Source organism: Dreissena polymorpha, chromosome 6, assembly GCF_020536995.1.
Source record: "Dreissena polymorpha isolate Duluth1 chromosome 6, UMN_Dpol_1.0, whole genome shotgun sequence".
Lineage (NCBI taxonomy): Eukaryota > Metazoa > Mollusca > Bivalvia > Myida > Dreissenidae > Dreissena > Dreissena polymorpha.
The window spans coordinates 14,166,173-14,180,272 of record NC_068360.1 but is presented as its reverse complement, the minus strand read 5'-3'; positions in this window follow the sequence as shown (position 1 = coordinate 14,180,272).

Here is a 14,100-nt window from a genome sequence, read left to right as displayed (position 1 = left end):
AACCATGAAAGCGTAAACAAAATGACAATATTCTTCCATAGTATTTTGTTAGATTTTTTTGCTACGTAGCATACGGGCTTTGTATAAACCAATGCCAAAAGCTGGCCAAATATCGTTGACTGCGCGACATAATTTATCGTTGTTGCTTTTTAATGTTATGTTATTCTAGACCATTTTCTCTCAATGTATTACCATATAGTTTCAATACAATTATGTGAGGTGACGGGAAGTACACCCCGTTGTGTTTTTCAAATGACTAGCAACTAATTCGCCAGATGCCCTCGCTCGGTCTTGTGGAGTTATCGTCTTGAAATTATATCCCCCTCGCGAGAATGACGGACTAATACTAGCCACACGTGGTCTTCAGTTCTCTACTTACTTTGATAATGTTGTAAACCCGCCAATGATTGTTTGTGTTATTCATTTTATAAAAAACGGTGCATAAATGTTTTTTGACGAATTAGTCCTTGCTAAATAGCATACAAAATAATATTTTATAATTGGACAAATCTAATAAAATAGTATTAAGTGCACAGTGTTATTATGTTGTTTTTTAATATTTAACCGTTTAAAGCTTCACACCAAAATAACAATTATGACGAGTGATAATACTATCAAGACACCAAAGATATTCGTCGATGATTTTTTTCATCGACATCGTCATGTCATCTCATGTTCGTAATACTAACTTGACTAATGCGTAATTGTTAATTAGTCTAACTTTCATAATACGTACATCTGACATGCGGAATGTGTGTGGCAGTTGGTATAACAAAAACACTCTAACGGGGATATGTCAGGCACATTTTGAAAAAACATCAATCTTAATCTAGCAATGATTAATATACATATTGTGAGATTTAAAAAAAAGGTCAAAGTTTCAACGTGTGAATTATTCAGCTAAGATTCACCTAAGACTATTTTGCGAATGCCGAACACACGTTAAGGTACAGTTTAGTATCAGCTCAGAATACGTCGAATTGATATATAAACTAGGAGCGAAGAAAACATGTATTCTTCGATTTATTTTAGTTGAGAGTACTTACTCTTCGTTACAAAAAGTATTGAGCAGGTCAAAAGCTTGCGAACGGATTCCCGATGGACACAACTATTCTTAATAAAATTCAGGTTAGGCGTTTCGTGGGAATCATAAAGCCTGTGTAACATGGACCGATGGTAAGAGTATGAAGATCGTAAGTTTTGTCTCAATCTCTAATATAGGTCCGTTGAATATTATCGCTTGAATTAATAAGACATTTTAAATTGTAATAAAATAAAAAATCACAAAATTTTGACTTATGATTCGTATCGATAACAAAAAAAATCAATATTAGGATATTAACAAGTACGAGTTTGATGACAGATGGGCTTTTATGTGAACACACACAAAGAAAATATTTATAACGTTAACTGTACCAAATAATTGGTTTTAATAGATAAGAATATTTACATTAACGGATTCCCTGGTAATGAAATGGCTGGGAACACAAAGAGATTATTACTTTAGACGGTCTTTGTTTGATTTGTTCTCTGGAAATCATCATTAATAGAGATCAGAACGAGTTGCTCTTGTGTAAACAATATGCACAATCTTATACTGATTGAATGCAAATATAACTATCTCGAACATAAATACAACTATCTCGAACTTAATAAGGTTCATTCGATGTATTAAAAATTGGTATTGAAATTAAATCGCAAAAAGCGTTTGCATGTTGATACCAATTACATCAGCTATTATATTAGGAAAAGCGGTGCCGTATTCTGTTATTTTAAGTTCATATATTGTAGTTGAAACGCGTGAATTTAATAATGGAACATGTGCAAACTGAATGTCTACGTGTGTCTTTGTGTTATTTTTATTTTCACAAAACGCGTATAATAAACTCTTTACAAGTTAATGTTTTCCAAATAATAACAGCTGTAAGTTGTATCCCCGACCTAAATTACTCACTGATTCCAAACCTCCGCTGTGCCAAAGACCCAGTACACAGGTCCAAAGGTCATGCATCTTTATACAAGTACGGCTCGCGTGAAACCTGATAGAATGAAGCTCACAGCTCACAATCATTACTTGAACGGATGGCTATTTCTTAAGTATGTTTGGAGTCATTGCACTCGGCGTTTGGTTCATGTGAAAATAATACCTACATACCGGGATTTGAAGTGCAAAGCAAGTAAAAGAAACGAACTGATTCAATTGACCCTTTAATATATCGATGAAGTGCTTTGGAGGTAGTGCGAAGTAAAACTACCATGACGCATTTCCTTATTTTTGCATACATATTGTAATTTGTTTATTTCATGTACATTCTATTATTCTAATAGAATTAAGACAGAAGCCGTTGCGGTGAATTATATAATGGAAGAACTATTAGTCTCCAAATGTTTGTAGACGTAAATTCGTGTTAATAGTTTGTTGCATATCACAATTAAATATACAAATTGTAATGGTCATATCATAATTAATAAATTGTTTGATTGCAGTGAAACTTCTGGTAGATCTGGTGAACTTTCCATTACGAAATGGTTTACCACTACTGTGCATTCCAGCAGGTCCGCGTTTCGTTGCTTAGAATATGATTGACCAAATTTAGCCGCCTGTTTGATTCATTGGGGGTGTCGTAAAACGGGGTTTTGTGGTGGCAGCCCCCGATACATATGAAATATAAAGGGAAAAAAAGAATTTACTTTCTTAATTATCAACAAATCGAGACGGGTGTCTACTTCTTGACACCGGCTTTTGAATAATTATTATTTCTTCTTCTTGCACTGCTATTACTTTTACTATTACAACTACGATTTCTTAAGCAGTAGCAGCAACTGACAGCAATAAATCTGCTTTAAACATATTAACATAATGAAGCCCTTTGTCCCTGACATACAACGTTATTGATTTACAGTGCAGTGCAGGTATATTAAAATTAAAACAAGTGTCAACAACGCGTGTCATTACAACAAATGAGTAAAACAGTCCTGTTTACTACTAATGAGTTCTTTTGTCTTCTTAATGTATCTACATTACCGTTGTTATGAATGACCCATTAATCTTGGCAGTCATATTGTATCATTTTACTACCGTTTGAACACAATTATGTGTCATCCTGAATTTCATATTTTGACATTTGCCATTAACATTAAGATGAAAATACTGTATTTCAATGCAATGCAAACAATCATTTTGTGAAAGTTTTAATGTCGATTTATATACAACGTGCTGAGCACATATGCACACACGTACACAAACATTATTATTTCGCTTTAAATTTCGTTTCTCATATGATGTAATTCTTGAGTATGAAACAATCATACTATAAAATTGCTCGGGTTTGTACTGTTTATGTGTTTAAATAAGACTTATGGGACTCTACATCTATGCCTGCATGTATATTTGGGCATTTTTGCACATCATTTCTCACAAAGAGAATGAACATGAAAAGGTAAATTATTAGGTAAATGCAATTCTTGAAAATTATCCAACATCTAATCGAGCAATAAGCAAAGTCGCACAACATAAACAGTACTTGTTTTCTATATTCGGGTATAAGTTGGTAATGCATGAATACATGTTTATATCAATTAAATTGGTTTCGCATTTGGCAACGTCGTTTTTATGAAAGCTACGTGTAAAAATATAAATACGGTACATGGATGTTCTAACGGACATGAGAAGTCAAACAGGGCTTGCAATTTGGTTTGTGTGTGGTTTTTTAAAAGTGAAACGTGTTCGTAATCAGTTTTAGCGAGATCGTCTACTTGGCAACATCAAATTTTATACGTGACTCTCGCAAATCGCACAACAATGTGGTTTTAATTTGTTTGAAACATAGTTAGGACAAAATTTTTAAAGGTCTAAGTATTCGCCCGCGGTCACGATGACACATTTAATTACATGGAAATTATCCGATATATATCAGTGGCCGAGTCTGTCAAAAAGGAGGCATATCGGCTGTTCAAACGAACTGCTTTGGTTTGAATACCGTATCGGAAGTTTTATTTATAATTTTAAACTTTGTTATTGAGTATTATACGCGAATGTCATTTCTACATCATGTTTGAAATAATAGCAAAAGAAGCTAAATAGAAACGCAATGCGACATACTCGAATGAAAAGAACGTTTGTAACTGTAGTGATCTATTGTATTTTATATTTTAAGTTAAAACATAGGAAATAAGCAAAAAGACATACCATAAATAAGCACATACACAATTACATTTTGTTGGAAACAGTATATGAAAATTATCGGTATTAATTATTCAAATTGAGACTCAAACCTTCGACATTAAATAAATGTGATGAACATAATATACCATATAACTTCCCGTCTTCAAATAGGATCAAGAAAGAAAATACTCTGTCTCATAAAAGAATACCTGCAATTTGGATACGTAACACGAATCACGTCATCAAAAAAATACTGAAGCTTCTCGAGAATATAACCACACATTGACCATAAAATTGTTGTTGAGAAAAAATGATTATCTATGCACAACTGGTCTTATTATTGAATCTTTGTCCAAAAATATAAAGTCACAAATTTAATATAAGAAATATATTTGTATCCATCATGATCAAGTGGTTTGTAATAACGGGATGTTTTTGGTGATTTTCAATAGTTTATAATATATAAAGTAATACTACTTGTTATTGCAAGAATACATACATGTTTTATTAGATAATTGGCATTTATATTAATATAAATCGATATAATGTATGTTATTTAATATTTCTTAAATTAGGACATCATATGACAATTGAGATAGAAATACAAATATTTTGTACTATACCGAAGTAACAAAATTCGTTTCACAAGGTACATGCTCATTTTACTAGTATAGCAGTATGTACTTGTTTGAGGATCATATAAAATACATGATACTAATTCTCTAAACACAAAAAGAGTTGTGGCATTAATGGTTTTGGTTTACCTCAACACTTTTAAAAAATCGTCGGAAGGCTTATAAAAAATTGTCCGCAAAACAAACGCTGTTCCATCCCATTCATACAAAACCATTATTTTAACACGAAACTGTGTCTTCAAGTTAAATTATATTTCCATTAATTTTGTATGTACTTCAATCACGTTGAACATGTTTTATATAAGTATATCCGTGAAATACAATGCGTGTTATTGCGTTCAAATTCAATACTTTCACATCCAAGCATTATAATTATAAAGAAGCGTTAGTTTTTCACCAAAATCGTAGAACACTTTTTAATGTGATAAGTTTCTAGATATAAACAAAGATACGTCATAAATGACAAGGTTAATGCAAAAAGAATATGGTACTTTCGATCTTACACCGCGAAAAATAAAGATGGACATACTATAAAATAAATGTAGTTTATATATCAAAAAGACGAGTTCGTTTACAACGCCATACGTATTAATTGTATATTGACATTGATTTGTTTAGTATAATAAAGAAAATGTATAAACTTTGTAAAAATAAGCTTTGAAAAGCTTATTCAGGCGTTATGTATCAGGAAAGAGTGAAAATTGTTCCGTGTCAAACAACTTTTGACTAATGAGTATTATCATAAAAATGATAAAATTTAGAATGCTACAAAAAGTCTTCTACTAGAAAAAAATGACTGCGTTTTATGTAGACAGTTCAGTCCGGTTTTAAGAAAACCTAATCACAATGTTAAATTGTTTATATGACAAACATGTTATACCATAAAACACAGTGTCGTTGTCTAAATTTTCTTCAAATAATTAATTTAGGAACAATTAAGTCGTTCCGAATACTCAATACTGATATCTCTAGCAAGGTGACGCAATGAAGTACATATGCGGTAAATATTGTTGAGTCTTGTTTTGAATTGTAATTGAATTTGTAACTGATCATATAGACGTAAATTTCTAAACAATGAGAACACTGCGACGATCGATTAATTTCTATCATAAGTACTAGTTTCTTTTTATAAAAGTAGAATCATTAAAACTCCATAATCATAAAAAAACAAATGCATGCATGCAAACATCATGCATTGGAAATGAGGTCCATGCTGTTAGCATTAATACACATTCATACAGTTGTTATTAGTGTTATGTGAATGCATTTTCAAGAGGAACCAACTGCTATCATGACAATCATTATATAAACAGATTGATATATACTACAAAACGTTACACATTTCAAAGCTTATAATTTATAACGGTTGGCTTTTTCTCACATTAAATGTTCGGTATATTTTTTTCAAACAATCCGCAAACAATACAGCACTGAGAATACCTGTATTACCATATTGAATTAAGGGATTATTCTATATTCTGATAATCATGAGGTTATGTGCAAATATTATAAATGCTCTTTGTTAAAATCTATACAATATTCAATTTTATGTATAAAGTATTTGTATGTTAACAATATAAATCAGGTATATAATATATACTGATTCCAGTAGAGTATAATATTGAAATATTAAAATGTTACTTTGTAGACTACTAAATATTGAAACATATTCCTTTTGCGCGATAACTGAAATGTCCGCTGCTCAGTAAATTACTGTTATCCATAATTATCATTATTTAAAACCGTATCTTAAGCAATTTTTGGGCTTGCACATGTGTAGACTAGTTAAACGATAAGTGACTGTTCTGGCAGCAAATCCATAAACATATAATATCCGTACTAAAGGTGCGTTATATTTAAGAGATCGGATTAGTCTAACATACCGTGCTGTGTCTGTCCGTCCATCTTGCTGCAATATGATACCATCAGATTTTTAATTCAACATTGCAAATTATCCACATGTTGTAACGTATTAATCGCTATTTAAAAATACACTATAAACCCTATCGCATCTGCTTTTTATTATATGGACCACAGATGTCATTTAATCACCATATTTAAAATGAATGTTATTTTTTATTGTTTGAAGGTAATGTCATTTACGTTGACAACGGTATCCCCTATGATGATGGGAAATTATCATCAGCAGAGCTTACTATTGAAGTCACTATTGACGCCAGTCCTAAACATGTCAAAGGTAAGTTTTAAGGTTTAAGCATTTTATGAGTTAAACGTGTATGTACGTTATTAACCCATTTGCATATTTTCCAAAAAAAAATTCATTAAATTTATTTCATAGCCTGTAAAATGAATTGCCCGAATATATTGCATTTTTACTCGGTCGTTTATACAAATCATTTAAATTAGAAGCGGACAGTTTTAATAAGAATTGAACCAAGTACATAACATATAAACGAGAACAGTTTCAAATGTGTCTATCTTTAACAAATGGGATATCATTTTGTTTTACTATTTAATTGCTAACTTCGATATATTTCCTCGTGCTTTTCTATTTTAACGGCACATTTGTGTGCCTAGTTTAATACACCATTTCCGCATCCTGACAAAAAAGCAAGTCGCCACTTGTACTTTGTACTATAGTGTACTTCCCACTCGGACCAGGGGAATTTCCAGTGATATATTTCATCGGAGGTCTGAGCGCTTACGTGCCTGCTGAAGTCTATAGCATCGTGCTGTCACACACACGTGTTCTTCGTGCTCGGGATAGACTATGGTTATCCTCTATTGGACGCTGTTTAGGAGGATCTGAACGTATATTTCGAGGAACTAAATTTTGTAAGGTTTCATAAATGATACAAAGAATTATGCTGTGAAATATATGTTTAACTTTTGTTCATTAAGTTTACACATATTGATCATGTGATGAAATTAATAAATAGCATTGACAATTATAGAAATGAAAAATGTCCATGAAATATTGTATTAAATCATCCGCAATTGTGTCAGGAATAATGGTGTCGTATTGAACGTTTAAGAAATAGAAAAGTTTCTAGTTAGTGTTAGATTTATAAATTACTATATGGGTAAGGATTTGTGAATTCCATTTGTAAGGTTGATTAAAATTAATCAAAAAATATGAAAAAGCATCGATGTTTTTGTTTTAAATAAATAAACAGTGAAATTGATAGTGCCGTTTATCTAGATATATTTGACTAGCTGTTGATTGCCGTTATGCGAAAAACGGCCGAAGATGTCCATAACTAAATAAAATGAGGGCTGTAGGTCGGAGTGACACGTTTGGTTCTCTTTGTTTTCGATCTATTGAGTTGGTGGGCTAATCCCTTTTAGTAAAACATTTATAAAGACAAAACACTCAATCGAAATCAAACATACTTTGAACATGACTATAAGCGATATACACTCTTACCCATCCTTCGTCTTCTTCTTAAAATTCCAAGTCCAACAGATAGATAAACAGCGTGTATGAAAATAGAAGATCAAGCCTGCTTTGTGTTTTGTTTCTGTATACCGAATATTTGAATGTAAAATTTAACGATAAATATATGATTCGCGCTCGGTGAAAATCGGGCTTCATGCCTGTGCATAAAGTGTCGTCCCAGATAAGCCTCTGCAGTCCGCACAAAGGCAGTACTTTCCACAAAGGCAGTACTTTCCACAAAGGCAGTACTTTCCACAAAGGCAGTACTTTCCACAAAGGCAGTACTTTCCACAAAGGCAGTACTTTCCACAAAGGCAGTACTTTCCAACTTCGATGGATTTTCATTTAAGTGGAGAGTGTAGTTTCTGATAAGCCTATGTGGACTGCAAATGCTTTTCTGGGAAGACACTTTACCAATTTGCATTAAGCCCAGAACGCAATTCACTTTACTATACACGAATGCATTTTAAGGCCAGCGCCTTCATGGAACCGTACAGCCAGCTTGTCCACGGTACACAACTCATCAAGTACACGGTGCCCTTCCTAATGTATGGTACCCAGCTCTCAGAGGATGGTTTCCCACACTGCAACCTGCGCGGATACGACTACATACAGTTTTATAATGTATGGAAGTGCCCCAGGGTCCATCTGGAGGTACCGGTGAGTGTTTTATCCCGCCGTCGTTGTTGTAGTTGTTGATATTTGTGCTGTCTTTTTTGGTTTTACAGTTTGTGTGGCAGTTTGGATGACCATGATTTGAATCGCTCTCCGGGAAAATGCAAATACGGGACATGATGCATGTGTGTAAAGTGTCGTCCCTGATCAGTCTGTGCAGTCCACACCGGCAAATCAGGGATGATTCTTTCCGCGTAAACTGAATTTTCGCTAAGAATTTAACGCTCAAGCATTGAGCCCATATTTTCCAGAATGAGGCTCACAGTGTTTATCTTTTGCATAAGAGATTTCGTACTAATCAAATCGCCGCAAAAGAAGATCGTGTTGTATCTGTGTCTCGTTAAACACTAAAACTAAAATAAAAGTAAGTTAGGGAGTGATTTAATCCCATTTTTTGCTTAAATATATACACAATTGCAGTAAAAACATCATCCAAACTTCAAAAAAAAGTTTAAACATATCCAACAGTAAATATTAAAAATTAAATATACAAAACAATAATAAAAACGAGCATTTTATATCTACAAAAATCTATTTTACCGCATCTGGCGTTGAAATTTCGGCAATTGCCATAATGAACACTGCTTTTTAATTGTTTAACTTTATTTTACGAAATACTTCACGAAATGTTCGTTGATTTTGAGCGTTATAGAAACTTTAACCTTCCAAATTTTTTAGAGTATATTGATTTTCATACTCCGCCATGAACACAAATCCTGGTTTTCAGAGAGGTTTAATGAATTAGTATGTGTTAAATTCTTAGAACATTGATACTGCTGTCTTAACGCCATCCGGTAACTGTCTAATGATTTAATGCATAAACGGATGTGTGTATATATTTGAGATAACAACTTGAATTGATTTATACACATTATGCAAACAAATCAATATAAAGCCTGCTCTTAAACACATACTCTATGTATGATACCAAAGATCATATCAGTAAATTTTTTTTTTTTTTTTTTTTTTAAATAAGAAAACTTTATTTACCTCGTAAATAGGTATGTGTAGGTCGAGGCCATCCTACTCCATACCTTACAAAAATTATGTGTTAGTAGCAATTAAATACAGCCTGTGTTAGTATACAACTAAATGATTTGCACGTTTATAAACAGCGGATGCAAGTTTATATTTAGCAATGTACAATGTATGCATGTATACATAGATACATAGTTGATGACAAACTTTGTGAAAGCACAGAAAATACAAGTAGCAACTATACTTTCTATATAACACAGGGATCTTCATACTTAATATGGAGATTTGTACTACACATATCATTGTTTTCTTTTGTAAAAGGTAAAGAAAGTGTAGATTTGAACAAACAAAATATGTGAAAACAAAACCACAGTGTATAGTTGAAATCATTCATTTCAGTGCACATCAATGTAAAGCAAGTACATTTTAAGTTATGGGTTCATTGATTAATAATCTTACAACTGACCAATTTGGAAATTCCGATCCTTGGCAAATGGTGTGCTTTTGAATTTCCCATGCTAGTTGAAAACTATTTTTTAGCCCTGGTACTGTTGGGATTTTACTATGTTTTTTACAGATAAAAACATACCTTTTCATTTCAAGAAATAAAATATTAATGGGGGTCATTTTTTTCAGAACAAATCCCAAGTAGAACATCTTGGCAAGAGATGTTGGGAAAATTGATTTTGTTTAGATTCATTGAATATTTTATATAGTTGATAATGGGTTGAATGTGTTCACATTCCCAGAAAAGATGAGTTAAGGTTTCCTCATGTTTTTTACAAAAAGAACATAGATTGTCGTTAACAATTTTCATTTTATATAACAGAGATTTTGTACCCAAGATTCTGTGTACAATTCTTATCAGTAAATATATATGAAATTTTCAAGCGCCGCGGCGACATGATCGGAAAAACAAGCGCCGCGAAAAAAAAAATTTGACTTCCAAGCACCGCGGGCCCGCTGTGCCTAAACCGCCTGGGAATATATATATACCCTTTAAGCACCTATAATGAATTATTTTTTATTTTTAACACACTTAAAGACAGCGAATGCGTTTGCTCCCTTGGGCCATTTGTTACTCTATCAAACACCAAATCGAATAAGTGATGATATTGTTTTGAGACGTCTTGTTAAACGCATGTACTTAACATACCAGTTTCCTTGTCCACGAAATCACGTAGACATAAACATTATACACGCAACTCTAAATTATTATTATGTTGATGAGAAAGAATGAAGTTTTGACTTGTGGTCGTACATTTTATCACACATGTTCAAACTTTCTTTAAGCAAACATGTATTACTTGTAAGAGAAAAAATACACTTGCTTTTTAAATCGCGCATATTAATTTATTAACTCTTACCAAACATTTTGTCTCCGCAAACCTCTAGTACATAACAATGACGCTAGAGATGTTGGCCGTGGAAACGTGGGACCCTACCCACAACTATTACAAAGCCTGCATCAAGTGGCGCCTGTCTGGTGAGATTTCCCAAATGGATGGACACAAACTGGGTTTACAAGACGTTCAATGAATCACCGACATTATCCATAAGGTAAGAGATTTGCTTCACGTGTGAGTCAGTTATTATTGCATTAATGCAAATGATGAAAACATCCAACACGTTTCCTGCTTTACATTTATTACTGAATGTATGTTAAAGTAGTTTATCGCAATAATAATAATGTAATATGACTTGCTGGCGGTTGGAGAGGAGGGTTTGGAGTAATCAATCAAATGGATACTTGTAAATGGTTATTACTAAAACCTGCATTTATTACAGGATCAAATACTATTTCAAATTATTCCTAGATTAACGACATTGGTTTTAATCCAAACTTTGATTATATATTTAAATGGACTAATTGCACAGCTCGATGACGCAGGAGTGAGTTTCAATTTTTGACATTAATTAAAAAAACTAGTGCATGTACCTCCACGTTTAGTTTTCTACATAAAACTACACTTATAGGTCATTCCAAATCATAACTTTACTGGAAGCATTGCGGACTCTTCAAATCAAAAATGATGTACATCATCGTATATTGTAAATTGCGACTGTTGTCACGTTTTCGTTTTTCGTATACACGTTTAAGTTTGGTTCCTGTTTTCTTCAAGCGACTATGATGCACGAACGGGTGTCAATGCGTGCCTTAGACGATTTTAATCCCCTCTTTAATAAATATGTTTATTTAATTTCTAAGAACCATGTTTCTTACATGCACTGATGCGAATTATTTCAAATTTTAAAGAAATATAAGGCATTCTATACACGCACAATCGTAAAAAAATCTTTTAAATAGTAAGACTACTTTGTCACTGTAATATTCAGATGCATGATACAAACATTCAACACAATAACACAATAAATACACATGACAATTTAACTCGTACATACAAATTATAGTAAGATGAAGATGCCAAAAATATAATATATAAGTATTTTATCTAAATAATTATATTTATTATGTGATTATAATAAAGAAAACATTATGCACAATCACTGGTATTCTCGTATGAAACTGAAACGCATAGAAATATGATAGAAAGTAAGTTATTTCATTCACATGTTTCTTTAGAATACTTTTAATTGTATGCTTACTTTTAAGTATAACTGAGTATTGAAAACAACGTCTATTGAAATAATCCCTGTAAATCAGAATGTCGTTAAACTATGACATTAATGGAGTGGCTAAATAGCGAAATACATTAAAAAGACACTTAGATAATGTATACGTTTATTGTAAAATATATGTATATCATACTTGTATGACATAGAAAATACTTATTAATACTTATATAACGCTCTTTGTATCTTTTACAGAATCGAGGGTGAGTGATACGACGGTTTCGGTGGAGCTTAAGTGGGAAACAATGGAATCAGAAAGACCAAGGCCCAGCTGACGATGAATGAATAAACTCATAGACAGCAACAAAATGCCGTTTTTCTTGGACCCGATCAAACCATTCTATAAAGTTCCTGTCGATATCAACATCTACATCGTACTATAGGCACAACTTATTCCCAAGAATAATTCGTTCTTGGAACTGTCTCCTTGTCTGAATGACTGTGGCGGTTAAGATTTATATATATTGTCGACAACCGTAGCTAGAGAGGCGTGAGTAAGACAGGTGTTTTAGTCTGTACCGTATCCTCTCACCGCCCATTCACCTAATAGTGAAGTTTATCTTCAGCAATGTACCATGACGCATAAGAATTCGTTTAAGAAACGTATTATAAATGTATATGTTAAATGTATTGTGACAAGACAACACTTTTATGGGTGCTAACAACATCTCTAGTATTGTAAGGGATGAAATCACAAAGAGCTTGCATAAGAAGACATGAAATAATAATTATATGAATAACATGATTTTTTAAAATTAGGACAACTTTATTATTGCTGTAGCACTGTTACTCAATGAGGTCAATCCATCGGAATTCCGCCGGGATCCTATGTTGTTTTTCTACAATGTCCTCAACTGGTTCCCGTTTCACTCCGCATATCAAGAGGTTAGGTCCCGTATTAAAGAATCTAAAGAGAAGTGTTAAATCCATCAGATTCCATAAGTCGTTGGCGGTTACAGGTTAATGTCTTCGTCGATTTTAAGTTATATCGCAACCATTGTTGAGTGTTCCTTTTAGTTTTGGAACATTTAACAAATTGTACAATTCTTAGCTATTTTTAGCCCGCTTAAGCAAATTAACTAAATGATTTGTTTGCAGTGTACCACTTTGTTATCTTTACGACAATGAGAATAAAGCTATTAAATACTGAAGTCGGTCTTTTGTGCTATCTTGGTTGACATGGCCATTAATTTAGTGCGCTGACGAGGTATCTTAACTAAAGACTCGTTCAACTTGTTATCTAACAGGACTGGAGCCTGTACTCGGAGTACCTCGGTCATAAAAATTGTCTCTTTGATGATGAATACGAACGGTATGTTCAAGTTTTTCAATCGAACAACCCGAATATATCTTTATTTGAAATATGTTTGAAACACACGAAGCAAAATAGGCGTAATCAGTTCCTCCACATCTTAGCAAAAACCACTATAATACTTAGGTAATAATACCGTTGACCCATGTCATGCCCCAGTGCTAGACACTAGTAGTTCTATTCACATAATTATATTTGATATATGAATTAAACAGATGTTAACATGGGAAAGTGTCCCCACACATTTGTTTTCAAAAATCTTATGCACTCCGGAGTACTTATATTATTAATATTAACAAAA